Source organism: Mycteria americana, chromosome 3 (assembly GCF_035582795.1).
Source record: "Mycteria americana isolate JAX WOST 10 ecotype Jacksonville Zoo and Gardens chromosome 3, USCA_MyAme_1.0, whole genome shotgun sequence".
Lineage (NCBI taxonomy): Eukaryota > Metazoa > Chordata > Aves > Ciconiiformes > Ciconiidae > Mycteria > Mycteria americana.
In genome coordinates this window covers 68,191,054-68,206,660 of record NC_134367.1, presented here as the reverse complement: position 1 = coordinate 68,206,660, position 15,607 = coordinate 68,191,054, and the positions used below count along the sequence as shown (strand labels likewise).

At 43.8% G+C, this 15,607-nt stretch overlaps 1 protein-coding gene across 11 annotated transcripts in view; it reads left to right on the top strand.

The window, feature by feature from the left end:
* The window catches only part of HIVEP2 (HIVEP zinc finger 2), a 144,754-nt gene that overhangs the window by 66,222 nt on the left and 62,925 nt on the right, over positions 1-15,607 (top strand). The window lies entirely within an intron of this gene.

Below are 15,607 nucleotides of genomic sequence, written 5' to 3'. Positions count from 1 at the left end.
TTCGATTTCTGACTAATGGAATAAGTGACTCTCACAGATACTTTTGCTCCGCTGTCCTCCCGCTCTTGTTGTGTGGTGGCCTTAGATCACAGTTTGGGGAGATAACAATCTGTGATAGGGGAGTCAATGGAAATAAAGCGTGTCCTCTGGATCCAGGCCAAACATAATCTGGGGTTCAGAAATGTTCGGTGTGTTTCGTTACTTTTTTATTTTAGCGTTTCGTCACGGTCAGATGCACCAGTAGTCTTTTAATAAATTCCCTTCCGCGTTGAGACTTGCAGCTCCGGTTTGCAGACCCATGAGGGCTGGATAATTTGAATAACTCTGAGAAGTGAAACTGAACATTTGTAGGTGCAGCAAATACAGGCAGCAAAAACCAGTGAATCCTTGTAATTTTGCCAGCCTTTGTCATTACAAGATACTGCATGCAAAACGGTCAGCTCCGCTTGCCCTCTGCGTGAGCAGCTCAGACGTGGACCCTCAGCGCTTCCGTGCGCTGGGCTGGTCACCCACCCCTGCTCGAGCGGCCCCGCTCCCGGGGGACTTGTTTTGGGCAGCGGCCTGGAGAAACTCCCTCTTGAGTTCCTGGTTATTTGCACCGGTTTCCCTTTTGGCTTTGGGAGGTAAACCCAGCGAGTGGGCTTCTGCCTCCTGCTTCACGCCATCAGGACCCCGGACTTGCTGTGGCAAGGAATAAGTCAGGATTGGAATGTGTCTCTAAGGATTTGGGTTTTTCTTTAAACCGGTGTTTGCCTTTAAATGCCTTTTTTGAATAAATTACTCTGACAGTACCAGAATATATATATTGATAAACCATGAATTTATGCATGCCAGCATTTATCTCTTTTGTGTCTATTCACAAATACATACCAAAAATTGACTCTAGCTCCATATGGCTCCCCATCACCTCTTCCCTTCCCCAGCTGCCAGCTTCTCCTTACCTGGATGAATAGAAGGGAGCGGAGTGCTGGGCCATGAGCTGAAGGTGGGTGTAGCAGAGAAGTTAGTTACATTCAAAATGTTTTTCTCTGGGACATCACTGTGGGTCTTCAAGTGCCTCTCAGTTCAGATGGAAAACCCATTAAAAATATGATGCAGTTTAATGCCGTTCTTAGCCTCACACTCTGAAAAAGGAACGAAAATACTCAGAGAGCAAGTTACCTATGCGCAGATTTGCTTTCTGGGTGTTAGAGGCTCTGCAAAAGCTTTTACTGCTTTAGAAGCTTTTCAGTACACATTATGGCCATTAATTAAAATAACTTAATTTTTAATCTGAAATTTACACTTGGTTGAATTAGAGATGACAGGCCTGCTTGTAATCTGTTCAATAGGGCTATAAGGAAGTTGAGATACCTCCACGCCGAGACCTTCCATTTTCTGAACATAAGCACCATTTATTTTGCTCAGTTCTGAAGCATTTAAGTTCAAAATCTATGGTGAGATTTGTAATACATCATCTGATTGAAATTATGCAAATCCATTGCTGTAGCATAAAATGCTGTGAGATCTTTGGGAGGGAAACTGCCCATTTCTTCTGCCTTAACGCGCCCGGAGGCGGAAGGTGCAGGTTTCCCACGTCGCGGCAACGCGCGCGGTGGGACGGCACAGCTTGCTGCCTCGCTGCCTGCACTCCGCTGCCAGAAAACCCACGCCAGTCGCTTCAATGCTTTGATGTGAACGGACTCCTCAAAGTCTCCAAAATGGGAAAGTTATGAGCCGGTATTAGGTGTTGTTGCCATTAATCAATGATTCCGTTACTACAGGGTTACCTCGGCTTCTGGGGCCGTGTGGGTGGGCAGCTGAGCGGTCGTCTTCTGTTGCTGATGCTCTAGTCACAGACTCACAGAATCACAGAATCGTATAGGTTGGAAAAGACCTTTAAGATCATCGAGTCCAACCGTAAACCTAACACTGCCAAGACCACCACTAAACCATGTCCCTAAAGTCAGCTGGTGAGGGAGCTGAAATGGTCACAGCTGATTTGGAGGTTTCTTTGGAGATTCCTTTCTGCCACTGCCTTTAGAAATCAAACATGAGGCCACAGCTCTCTGTCCTGTTAGAGCATTAGGTTATATTGTCAAATTCAGAGCAGTTAGATCAAGTTTTAAAGATACCTAGGGGGGATAAACAGAGAGAGAAGCAGCTAAGGAGGAACAGAAGACACAACTGGTTGGAAGAACATTTAAACGGCAGAAAGTTCTGAAATACTTTACCTCTGCTCTAAACTGGGACAAACCCTTGGCAACTTCTATACAGTAAGATATCTTATTTCAGAACATTTTACATGTTGCTTCAGTTTTGTTTTGCATAAAGATATTTTGATGGCGCGAAGGTATTCCAACTCATCTCGTATGTCTTGTTAAATTGTAATTCACTGGGTAGCGCAGCAATACTGTTAAACTGTTAGTATTGAAGCACCTTCTTATATCACAAGGCCTATTACTTTTATTAATCGTCATTTAATCCAGGGACAAAATTTCTATTTTTCATGGAACTTTTCACTTCTATCAAATCAGTATGTTTTTCCTTCAGGAAACCCTTTCAGTATAAAAAGTTTGGATGAGTTACAGGGTTTTACAAATCTTTTTCAATTCTTACTATGCAGTTTCAATTTTTAAAATGAGTGAAATGTGCATTCTTTTATTGTCTATAAACCCCATAAATCCCTAGAATTACATATTTGTGACTGCGTAGGATTTCAGCACAGATAGGGCTGACTTTTCATTTCTGTGAGAATGTTTACAATTGAACGGTCTCAGGAATAAAAGCGCCGCTTTTTTACACGTACGTTTTGCGAATATAGAACTTGCACACACTCTGAGCCGTGAACCAAAAGCTTCAGATGTAGCCAGCAGAGAGGAAGGAATTTGTCTGCTCTACAGCGAAAGGAAGTATTTGCCGTGTTATTGTAGTATATGGCCCTTTGCCATCTTTGATAAAGTATTTAAGGGTTGTGCACCCAAAGTCTGCTGCCCTCTTGACCCATCATCCATCACCGGCTGTAGATGAGGTAGATGAGACGCAGCTCCATAGGAGAGCCATTGTTTCAGCCCCGCGCAGCTCCTCCGAGAACGGAAGCTGCAGACAAAGCGGCTCCCTGTGATTCACCGCGCCGCTCAGCCTCCCGGCGTTTTCTCTTTTACCTATACCTTTTCTGGCCCCGCTGCGTGCCGGCCGAGGGGGACAGACACACGAGGAAGCTGTGGGATTGATCTGCTTTCCACTCAGCTTCGCTGGGCGTGAATGAGAGGAGCGTCTGGGATTTTTTTTCTGTATTAAAAAGGAAAAGCAGAGACAATTATCACAGCACTGTGCCTTGGCGATATATTTAAATTTATTCCCCTTTTGACTGTTCAACACTGTTGAGAGATGATGCTTAAAACACTGAATTGCCCATCATTTTTCTAGCGCACTGTGAATTGCCCAGTCTTTTTTCTTCCCTCTCTGGAAGCAGTTCTGGTTACAGAGATGCCAGCATCCTCAGTAAGTATGCCAAGAATGTACAGTTATACTTTATACTGCTAAATTAACAGACAGGAATAGTCACACCAAACCAGATTCAGCTCCCAGATGGGAAAGCGTCTCCTCTAGCCCAAATTTTAATGACTTTTTTACATGAGAAAGTTTCACCAATATAGCATACAGTGTGATTTAAAACAAATGCTGTCGTCTCTCTATGTTGGGGACAGGTAACTTGTAGAAAATAGTGATGATTTCTTTGTTTTCAATGAGCGACCAGGGGTTGGAAATGCCTGGACATTTAAGTAGGTTAACTCTTCTCTTAGTATCTTAAATTATTTACATTTAAAAAGATTATTTTTAGTTTATCAATTGTACTTTTCTGAGCACTGGTTTGAAGTAAAACCAGGATCTGATTCTTATTCGATTCGTTATATATGCAATTCTCTTAGCTTTGTGAATTTAGTTATAATTTACATTCCTGTAAGTGACAGGGGAATGAGTCCTAGATGGCATAACAACAATATCAGAAGAGCTAACTTCGCTTGTTGCAGGATGTGGTGCTGATGGCATGAAATATTCTCAGACAGACATTTCTGTCTCCTGACTAGGAGGGATCTGTTCATGAGATGATGAAATCCGTGGTCTTTGACGATTTCCCTGTGCCAGCTGGAATACCGTGGGAGATTTTGGCCCCCTGCAAATTTTAACAATGTCTGTGCTATGATGAAACGAGGCAGAAGTTTTATGATTTGTTTAAAAGAAGGGAAGGGAAAGGGTCTTCCACTTTTTACGAACACTTTACTTAAGAGATGCTGAAGTCTATAGCCTGGCTTCTCCTTGGAACCACTTCAGGTTCCTGCCATGAAGCCGAGTGAGATACCCAAGTGCTAGAAGAAAAAGTTCAAAGGGGCGTACATGGGCGTTCGGGTAGAAATGCACAATTCTCTGTGGTTGTACCAGACACTGTAAATACCGTATCTCCCAGTCATTGCAGGTGCTCAGACACTGGAGAGATACTGTAGATGCGATTACTTTGTGCTGTTCTCCAGTTCACGGTATTTCTAGTTTTCAGTGCACTGTACTACTCTATTCCTGTTTATAAATCTTTTAAGTGTGCACATTAAAAAAGTAATTAAATTGTCATTATAATTTATAGTACGCCTGAAGTCAATCACCTAATTAAACGGAAAGAGCAGAGAGGTAGTAGGTTCATAAGCATTTATTAAGTACTACAGTATTAATTATGCAGGACTTTTGAACCAGGCAAAAGAGGAAAGAATGGAAACACCAATCTAAAAAGACTTTCCATTGCTGCCCTTCTCAATTTAATAATATGAGACACCCCCCCAGCCCCGGTTGGCAGGACAACACTAATGCTTTCTTTTTGTTAATTTTTAATGAAATTATGATGGAGGGTTTTTTATGACAATCACTTGCAGCATTTTCCTGCAATATTTTTGAAAGAATAATATGTCCCCGTGCAGGGGCCTATAAATACCTGAGTAGAATTGGAAGATACATTTAGAGTTATGCTTTGGGGTGGATTGTGCAGGAGCAGACTCCTGGTCATCACTCCTCAGCGTCTCAGGCGGGGAGCGGAGCCTGTGCCGGTCCCAGAAAAAGGGCTCGGGGGGCAGTGGAGGTGGGGGCTGAGCCCAAAAGAGGAGGCTCTGGGCGGCACGGATGTGTAGGGACACCGTGGTCACGAGAAGGTTTGCTCTTCCTTTGCAACCTTTCTCCCAGCTCTAGCTGTAGACCCGTGTCGCTTGGCTGAAAGCAGAGGGTAGGAGCCGCTGGCTCGCCCCGCAGGGACCAGGGTCGGGAGGAGGCTCTGCAGGGTGGCGGGCTGCGGGCTGGCGCCTGAGAAATGGAAGTGCATTACAGTAGTGAGCTTGTGAAACGGGGCTATCTTCCCGAGCCTAGTTTGTCTTTTGCTGCATCAGATGAACTGCCTCAACACAAGACGGTGACGAGGATGGAGCAGAAGCCTTAAATTTAGAACAACTTCTTTTCTCCTAGTTCGTTAAAAAATTAAAAACACTGATAACACACTGAAATAGACTTACCTGCGTTCCGTGGTGTTTGTGGGGTTTTCATTTCAGCCTCAGTGGCCTTTACACGTGAATGTTAGACATGGAAACTTCTCTTTGAGATAGCAGGGGGGTCTGATCCTGCAGCCGGGGGCTCGAGCCCTGGCTGTGCTGAAGTAGCCCACGGGCTTTAGGGGAGAGAGCGAGTGAGCAGGCAAACAGGCAGCTGCCGGGAGCATTTCAGAGGTCTGTGGTCCCGCACTGATCCCTCAGCCTGCAGTGAGCAGGGCCGTACTGGTGCTTGGGGATACCAATGCGGCCAGTAGGCAAACAACTGTAATAAACCAGGATGAAGACCAGTAGGGGTTTTGATCAGAATTCAGTGTATACTTTGCAACTCAATTGGTAAGGGCTGATGGTAAGGGCTAAACTGAAATCCTGGGAAAGGAACACCTTTGCTTTTTTTCTACAAGAACTACTAGCAACAAAAGCCTCTCCCCCAGTTCACCAGACATGAGGCCTTTAAAGGACCTTTAGATCAGAGGTCTTAAAAAAAAAAGATGGCCAAAACCCCTTCTGTATAAATGGACAGGAAGGTGTTAGAGACTTACCCACTTGTACTGTCATTATCAAATCGATGTAACATATTTGGAACCTAACTGCACAGGTATCAGTTTATCTTGCAGTATATTAAATAGGAATTCATTGGCAATACATAATCACAACATAAGGGCAACATCTAAAAGTTGGACCTGACTTACCTGAAAACCGGAGAAACAGTTCAATAGCTCTTTTTCTGGAAGAAATTGAGATTGTGTGATTGGAATACAAATCCCTGCTGAAGGCCATTTCTTTTCACAGTCTTTAATAGGCTGCACTGAATTGACAGCACAAACAACAAAAAAGAAAAGCTAGACTGAACAATCAAGAAAATTTACTGTGTATAGGTTTTTCCTTTACACAGAAAACATTGAAACTATTTGGCCACGAGCACTGCAGTATTCCGTACCATCTTCTTTCATTCAAGGATGCAGAGGGTTGTATGCTAAGGCCTGATCCAGCAGTTTAGATTGCAGCACCCTGTCTCCTTGTCCCACTCACCCGCTGAGACGTGGGCTTGCATGCCTTGCTGGAGGGAGACCTGTGGTTACCGCTCTTAATCTGTTTATTACTGTAATTACTGTTTCAAAAAGATATAATTGGGATTCCCTTTACAACAAAGACAATGTTTTACCTTATATGGCGTAAATCAAATTATTGACAGCTCTTCATCCCAGAACTCGTAATAACCTATAATGAGCACAGTCATTATGCTTCAGGTTAGCACTGCAGCAGCATTATATAAGAAATGTAACTTGACAGTTGTCTGGGGAAAAAAGTTATATATTTTTACATCTGTGTACACACCCCCCCCCCCCACACAAAAGGTAGTGGCCTAACCAAGGTCTCAGATGACATAATACAAGTTGGGTTATATAATTCATTTTATGGTCAATAAGCTGGTCTTCTGAGCTGCATATTGGAAAACGTAACGCTTGTCTGTTTGTATCAGACTTTACAGCTATCTCTTTAATATAGAAATTGCTCGTGCCATGCTATTGTTAAGCATGTTTTCAGCTTCTCACGCTGGCAACAGGCAGAGGCAGTCCCGGCAGCGGGGTCCTCTCTTTGTTGAAACAGTGAAAAACTAGAAAACCCAAACCTTCCTCATATTGATTCTGAAAACAAGTTGGATGAGTATTATATTGCAGCTATTTGAAGCAACAGTGGAGCGAGCCGTTTGGATACCCTCTGCCAATTTTTTTGTCAAAACAAAGAAAAGTCTCCTCTTCATGTGTGAGAGCCCCTTCTTTACCACTTTCTTTAGGCATATATTTTCATTGGGAAAATGGACCTGTTTTATGTTACAGGCAAATAATTGATTTAAAGCCCCAGATTCTACTTCAGTGCGTGTGCATTATGGTACAATGATACACCAAATGAATATTGTATTTTAAATCCACGAGTGTGGAAATATTTGCGAATCCTCAGGCATTCGAGCTGGCGCAGGTCTTCTGTTGCGGATGGAGAACTTGGCCACCCGAGTCTGTTCTTTATGGGTTGCTCAGACATCCCTCGGAGCGGGGCAGCCTGATGGAGGTCAGTGTGAGGCCCTGGCAGAGTTAGGACGGGTGGGTGTTTGGTAACACGTGCCTTGCCTGCACAGCGTGTGACTCCAGGCAGCTCAGCCAAAGACCCTCTCTGTAAGCGTGAGCAGGCCACCAGCTTCTCCTGCGCTCCTGGACCTCCTCTGTGTTGGGAGCACGGAGGTGTCACAGTCATTAATATGTATCAGGTGAAGGGTGTTACTTAAAAATCAAAGTATACGGTGCCCTTGCCATGACTGCAGCCCAACCAGGCATATCAGAAGCAGCTTTTAAGTTCCTGCTACTGGAACTTCGTGTGGCCTCGACAGCCTTCAGACGCTCTGTGTAAATGCTCAAGTAATCTTGGTGCTGACATGGCTTCACTCCTAGCAATGCCTAATGGAGGTGACATATGTTTATATCAGGAGATAACACTCCTTGTTCAAGTTTGGGTGGAAGTTCCTGGAATTACGGAGCACATCCTGAAGAACAGCACTATTACATTCCGGCTATCTCATTAATGTGCGTATTGATCTTGTATGTGTGATTTTCTCAAGGTGTTTCTTGGGAGAACAATATTAAATTTGAACGAACAAATGCCACTACAAAGCAGGGAGATGTGCGATGACATACTTTTAACTTCAAGCCTCATAAAATAAATTTCTAACTAGACTCGGTGCAAACATTTCAAATCCTCTTCAGCCCACAAAATCAAGAGCCAAAAAGTAACCTCAATTCACAGGACTCTTCAGGAAGATGGAAAAACCCAAAGTCAAGATGAAAGAGTATTTGAGACAAGAAATCTAGGTACATTGAGTCTGGAGAAAGTGTAAGTCAGAGCTTTAACTGCACATATATATGCAAAAGGGATGAAAAGAACAGGGCAAGGTATTTTCACATGTTATTGAAGAGAAAAGGGGGAAAAACACTGTGGTTAAGCTGCAGCAGGGAATACTTTGCTAGACTGTTCGATATTGGAAAGGGGTTACTACTACACAACATATAGGTCAGTGGAGCAAAGTGCCATGGGAGGGTGTGGAGTCAGTCATGGCTAGAATAGATAAGTGTCTATTATAGATGATCTAGGATGACCCATTTAGAGGTGGCGTCAACCCAAATGCTTCTGTGATTTTTGTTCTCTTCAGGTACAACTCTTGTCAGATTGACTTGTTCTTCCAGTTACTATGTGAATTTTTACAGCCCTATTGACAAAAAAGACCTCTACGCTAAGAGCAGCATGTAAGCTAGAAGTATTACCAATATTATTTTGCATGCTATAGCAGATGTAAAATGCCAAATAATTATTACATAAACTCAACAGTGTGTTTGTGTTTATGAATAATCTCTGGAAATCTGTGTTAAAATTAAAATATCTTGTAAATATTTAGACTATTCTTGAAACATTTTGTTTTCTTCCTTAGAATAAAACTTTTTTTTCACAGAAATTTCTCCATATTTTAAAGATGGGAAATGTATAAAATTTTAGAAACTAATATTGTACAGGAAGTGAGATACACTGTGTTCTCATGACCACACAAACTACATCTCTCCTCCTACAAATGTTCATCGTAGTGCTAGTTCCCAGGGAAGGGTTTAGAGGACCTACAGATCAGTAAGCCAAGGCATGTGTGTGTACATACATATGTGCATACCTTTATGTAATAGTGCGATAGCCTTACTCAACGGTTACTGTAGTCAGTGGAATTTTTACTTGATCCCACAGCACAGAAGACATGTTTTTTCTATTCCAGGTTATGATTTGTTTCATGAAAATATATTGTTCAAAAGCAGGCTCTATTGTTAAGTAATTAAAATCAGTGCATGGGGAAAGATTCACTTTTATCAACAGAAGAAGCATAATGTATAGCTAACCACCCATAGCAGGGAAAATCATTCCTCTTTGGGCTCAATCCAAGTTCCACTGAGTTTTACGATACTTGGATCAAGCTTCCTAATCATGTTGCTGTGATGATCTGCAAACCCACTGGGGACTTTACTGCTCATTGCCAGGACTAGTTGTAATGAAATGATACGAAAACCGCTGGAACTAGGTGCCGAAACCTAGATCTGCAGTTCAAGTTAAGGATTTCTTTGACTTGTCAGAATGAAAGAAAAGGAGTAGCCCCAGCAAAGGTAATTCTGACTGCTTCACTTATCCCCTTTAAATCCCATTTGAAACTACTGTAGGACTGGCGTATTAGTAAGCAATCCGTAGAGAAGCGGTGAGAAGTGCTTTATTGTATCCTAAGGGCACGCTAGGTAGATCAGGTATAGTGAGCCTGCCTGGAGCCTTTTCCTGGGGTCTCCTAATTCTGCTTGTCTCTTGTGAAGTAGTCCTGATAGAAAAATACTTGTTTTCTTTGAGTGCTTGCTCTTCTATCATTTAAGTGGTCACAAAGGTTCTGGAACAGCACGATAATGGTTTGGGATATAACTGACTGAATTTTTATATATCTGTTGTAACTTCCTGAATCCAAATTGGTGGTATTCATCTCTGGAAACACTCAAGTGGGAATCTGAATAACTCCTTGGAGATGTAGAATTCAGTAGGGGTCTTTTTTGTCCTTTTTCTCTAACTTATCATCTTTCTTAGTCTTTAATTGTGGCTGAGTTTCTGAATGATTACTATTGTTGGCTGTGCATTTTATTCCTCACGAGAAGCCTTTAACTTGATTTCTTATGTTTGTTCGCACTGGCATTATGTTTTCCTGGCAGAAACATTTTTGCTGTCTAGCATGTTGACTGTGTTATCTGAAAGCATTTTTAGGTCCCATGCACTTTCTTGGCTCCTTTCCTAGGGCAGTTTTTCCTCAGTTGGACTTTATACAGTCAGTGTGGCCTCTCACCATTTTCCTGTTTTTTATTAATTTTTTAGCAGAAGCTCTAACATAGAATCAAACCTTGAGGTTTTAAGGGGACAAGTCTCAGTGAAATTGCCACCTTGCAGTCCTTAGTCTTTTGCCTGCAGCTGCATTAAAGCTCTGCTGAACACAGCAGAGAGAGCAAAGGTGGTTTAAAACCATTTTTTCCATTTGTCTGGTTCCTGGGGCAACCAAGCAGGCCTTGAAGATACTCCACATTAATAGGAAACACCCTCCGAAACCAGGTTTAGCTAATCCCTGCCAGTCTCTTTAAGGCAGCCGTAAGGCCTCTTTCTGTCATTTAGTGGTAGGGTATCCATGTGCGCTGGCACCTGACTTTTGGACACAGACATGAATAAATTCAGTGGAGGCTCTGCTCACCTGCATTGCCATTTGTGTTTCAAAGGTCAACAATTTTCTTCTTTAAAATATACTGCTTTTTAGTGACCTTTCTGGGGATAGTAAATAAAGGTAGTTCAGAGAGGGATTGGTTTAGTACACTGTTTCAGAGTCTTTATTTTATCCTGACTCTGTTGGCCATGACAAAAGGATATCAGGGTGGTACTTTGCCCACAACAACATTCATGAGTCCTGAAAATTCAGGATAAAACCTGCGTGTCTGCCCTAAAGTAGAGTCTTCTGTCAAGTACCTCATCATGGATAATTGTTACTTAGGGCTTTTGAGTTCAGTAGGGTTGCTGGTAAGCTTATTTCTTTAGCTAGTACTGTAGTGTTACAGAAATTGAAACTTTCCATCTTGCCTTTCTGTAACTCTTCATCTATGCTGCAGATCTCAGACGGTGGACAGGTGTTGCCTTTGCAAGGGGCCACAAAGGTTAAAGATGACACTCTGCCCATGGATCATCATTGCTTACTAGCTGGAAATCACTGCTCCACCACTCCGCTTGTTGGAAGAGCTGTGGAAGTGCTCTGTTTCTTACTGCAGGCAAAGCCATCTGGGCTGCCTTTGCTGGAAGGCCAGTGGAGGGCTCACACGGACTGAGGTGGGAAACATGAGCCTCCAGCCAGCCCGGAACAAGGGGGGACAGGAGCACCTTCAGCTTCCACAGCTAGAGGAAGAAGAGGGCTTCTGTCACAGGTCTTAGCCAGCAGCCCTTTTCCTTTAAATGAGGCATGCTGGGATAGATCAGATAGCTACAGGCTTTTGTATTGTGTGTTTTCCTACATGATGCTCTGGAGAACTGGTTGAAATTCATATGCAAAAGCGTACCAGAACCTGTCTGGTAACTGTACTTGCAGGAGCTTTCCGCTGTCTTCCAAAACCTAGCCTTTTATCTGAGATTATTCTCCAGGCTGTTATTACATTTTTCCGAGCTGCAGTGTTCTCGGTGATGATTGCGTCAGGACCATCAGTTGTTATTTCCAGGTCCTCAATTTTCTTTTCAGCCTCCTGCCGTTTTAATTCCAAACCTTCGAGCTTCCTGTCCATGGAAACCAGAGTAGCCTGGATTAGGTCCAACCTTCCAGAAATACATACTGCATGCCTTGTAAAGAAATTAGATAATACTGGGTGGCCAAGGACTACAGCTCTAGGCATTGCCAAACCAAAGGCAGGTAAGCAGGTAAGCCCTTTTAACAGGCTGAAAGCTGTGTATGAATATGCTGCCAGATCCCTCGCTGATCTTAATTTCTTCAAGGGCATGTTAAAGTCACTGCCCATTCTCTTATGAAAATCATAGACGGCACTGTTAAAATCTTAGATCACTTGGGTGATTGTGACCAGTAGGTCATACCATATAGCACACCTGGACAGTATCTTTTCACACAGCACCTGAAAGCAGATCCACAAATTCCTTTAAAATACATCTTAAATCAGCTGTTGTTTTTTGTCATCTTAATGAATTAGGTTGTTTTCTTAAAGCTGCACACCTAATCCCAGGCACTTGGTTTGGCATAATTTTTCCCATGTCGCTGTACATCGTGGTCCTCCCTTCTCCATCCAGGGAGAAGGCTGTGGCTGCAGAAGGCAGCGGCACCAACCCGTGTCCGCTTCCTCCTTCCCGTGGCTTTGGGGAAGGGTGCTCAGCCCAGGCTGAGCCTCGCCGACGTGGGCAGGGCCAGGAGGGTGAGCCTTCTCCTCCAGAACGGCAGTGGAGCAGCAGCTGGGGTCAGTCGTAGGCGTGCTGGAGACCTCTTTTGCTTGTGGAAATACCGCAACTATTCCCATCAGGGCATGCGTGGTGAGATATTTTATCTCTGCATTTCTGCAAAAGCGAATGAGAACGTAAGATTCGCGTTAGTGGCAGAGGCCAGTACCGAAGTCTTCACAAAGGACTTCTCACTCCAGTCAAAGGAAGAACATGCCTGTTTTACAGATTTTTGCTGTCATAGCTGACTTGGCCAAAGGTGTAAAGAGGCTTGATCCCTGACTTGATCCCTGACTGACACAAAAGCTCTCACTGTGGATACACTTAGGACAAACCTTTAGTTTTACTGAAACGCTTTTTGCTTGCTGGATGAGGAAAGAGGGACCTCAGGAAAAGGCTGTGCCAGCAGGTAACGTGATTTTGAAGGTACGAATGAAGGCTGTGCTTGGAACACACTGTCAGTACAGTTTGCTAGGACAGCTGCACCAGCAGAGCTATCCTATTCTGGATACAGCCTTGTCTTCTGTTCCAGTTTGTCATGCGTGATTTATCTTTCTGTCACCTCTTCAGGTCCCTAGGCACCTCTCAGCGTAAAAAGAAATTAAAACACAATACAGATGAGTCTGCTCTGTATTGGAGTCTTGACCTTTAATATATCAGGTTTTCATATTGCAACTTTCCCAGCAAATAGGCTGTCCTACAAGAACTGAGGTTGCTTTAGTGATCTGCAGAGGTCCCACCTCAGCCATGCTTCAGTTTTATTTGCTTCTACCTACACACTCTCAAGCTGCCTGCAATGCCTTTGAGAGGAGATAAGGTTTTCAGATTGCCTGGCAGATCATAACCATGAACTCCAGTGGTCCAATGAGGAAAAAAAATTATCATCAAAAATCAGAGAAAACAGCCTGGCAACACAAGTGTCAGAAGGATTGCTTAATGTTTTGTCCTGTTATACCAGTTTAATTTTTATCAGACTTTGGGGTTTGTTTTTTTCCCCTTGGTGCTCTCATTACATTTTCCTTCCTTTATTAAAGAAAGCGTTTGCATCTTGCTCTGTGCTTTTGTGACAGCATTCCTCCTGAGCAGACTGGTATGTCACGCTGATGGCAGGTTCGCAGTCAGACTCCTTAGATCAATAAACCATCTTAGTTAGTTGTTGAGTATATCAGATTTGAATTTTAAAAATCCACAGTCACACTTATAATACCACAGAGGCCAAAACCTGATGTAAATTTTAAGAAGCATGTGAAGAACTGCTCTATATTTCAGTCGTAAAGCTTTGCCAGCATTACCTTTTGACCAGATCACTGTTTGATTGCGTTTCAGTCTCATGTTTTTCTCTGCAACTGTTGAAGGTGTTTTTTTTTTCTTTCCCCCAAGTGACAGACAACTGTGTCTTTAAAGAAACAAAACAACTGTGTCAACAGATGGGAGAGAAAATGCTGTGTCTGAAATAGTGCTAGGAATAAACTGTGTTAAAAATAGGTAGTCTTGCCACAACTGTTTCTTTGGCCAATGTGGAAATCCTTCCTTCCCATACTACCATGTTATCAAAACTATACTAAAACCCTGCTAGAAAACCTGCCAAATTAGTCTATAAAATGTTGCTAGAACAATAACTACCCTTTTCCTGCCTAATTGCCACAGCCACGCTAGTAAAGGAGAAAGGCTAGGGAAGCTGCGCTGCCACGAGAGAGCCCTGAACCATTCCTGTGCCTGACCCCTGGCCAGCGGCAGCTAAAACTCAGCTCTTGCGCTTGTGGCTATAGCTTTTAATGATGTGACCCCCCCTCTCCACCCCCAACAGTGCTAGGACAACTAGGACACCAGAGGGTGCCAGAATTTTGCCCTTTCTTAGAAGTGTTGTTTCACTCCTAGGTATGGAGAGAAATAATTTTCCTGTCCCACAAACTACCCGGGGAGAACCCACGGCAGCTTGGCTAACAAGTTGGGGTTTTTTAAAAGAAAACTCTCCAAAAAAGGAAAGCAAGCCGAACTACGCTTAAACGTGCTTGTTACTAGCAGAATTACAGCTGCAGTTTAGACGTTGCATTTCTGCTTTCCATCTGTTGTCTCACTTATTTTTGCTGTCTGTCTCCTTGCTTTCAATTGTCTCTTCTGTGTCTCAGTTTATCCAATTTTCAGGGCTGGCCAGCCATTTCAGCATTATCGCTGTCCTAATGGCTGTAAGGAGAGCAGAGCAGCTCTTCGCTAAATGATTTTTTTTCCCCAATGCCTCTGCGCTTTGTTTGGTCAGTTTTTGTTTGTGCTCGGTGCTCCATGTTGTGTCATCTGGGAAGAGAGGAGATGTTTGCATAACGGGTATTTTGCTGGAATTGTTTAATTTCTGCAAACATTTATACTCTCCAGCTCGCAGTGCCTTTGGGGCAGGGACAGATTGTAATCTCAAGCAGAGAACAAATCAGAGGGTTGACCCCACGCCGGCCTCGGGCAGCCTGGAGGAGCGGGAGAACAGGTAGAGCCTGGCCCGCAGTGCTCCCCTGCCCGCGGCTCCCCCAGCCTTCGGCCGAGGGGACCCGCCTGGGGGAAGCAGCCTTGGGCAGCTGAGCGTAATTCAGGGCAGCCCCGCGGTGTTTGTAAGTGATTCCTGACCTCTGAGATGAAACGCAAAGGTAGATAAGGCCCCCGCATCGGGGGAGACGGGCAGCGGTAGGCGAGCGGTGCAGCCCGCTGCTGAGAGTGAATTCCCTGTCACCGGTTACTGCCCTGCTGTTTGCAACAGGCTTTTCCTTTCCCACTTGGCTGCAGTCAGAAAATGCTCCTGGGGATCCGTGCTTGCCTGGAGGTTGTCTCTGTTAGATTAACGTTGCCTGCTAAGACTAGGGGAAATTGAAGGAAAAAAAGAGGTTTCAGAGGACTTGAGAGGCTGCCCAGTTACTCCAGTGCACCAAGGGAAGAGCCACATTCCTTATCAAAGCGGTGGGTGCATTATCCCTACTCTTTCCTCATTCCCACGGGAGGGAAATGGAAACGGAGGGGTTGAAATGCCCATGATTTTC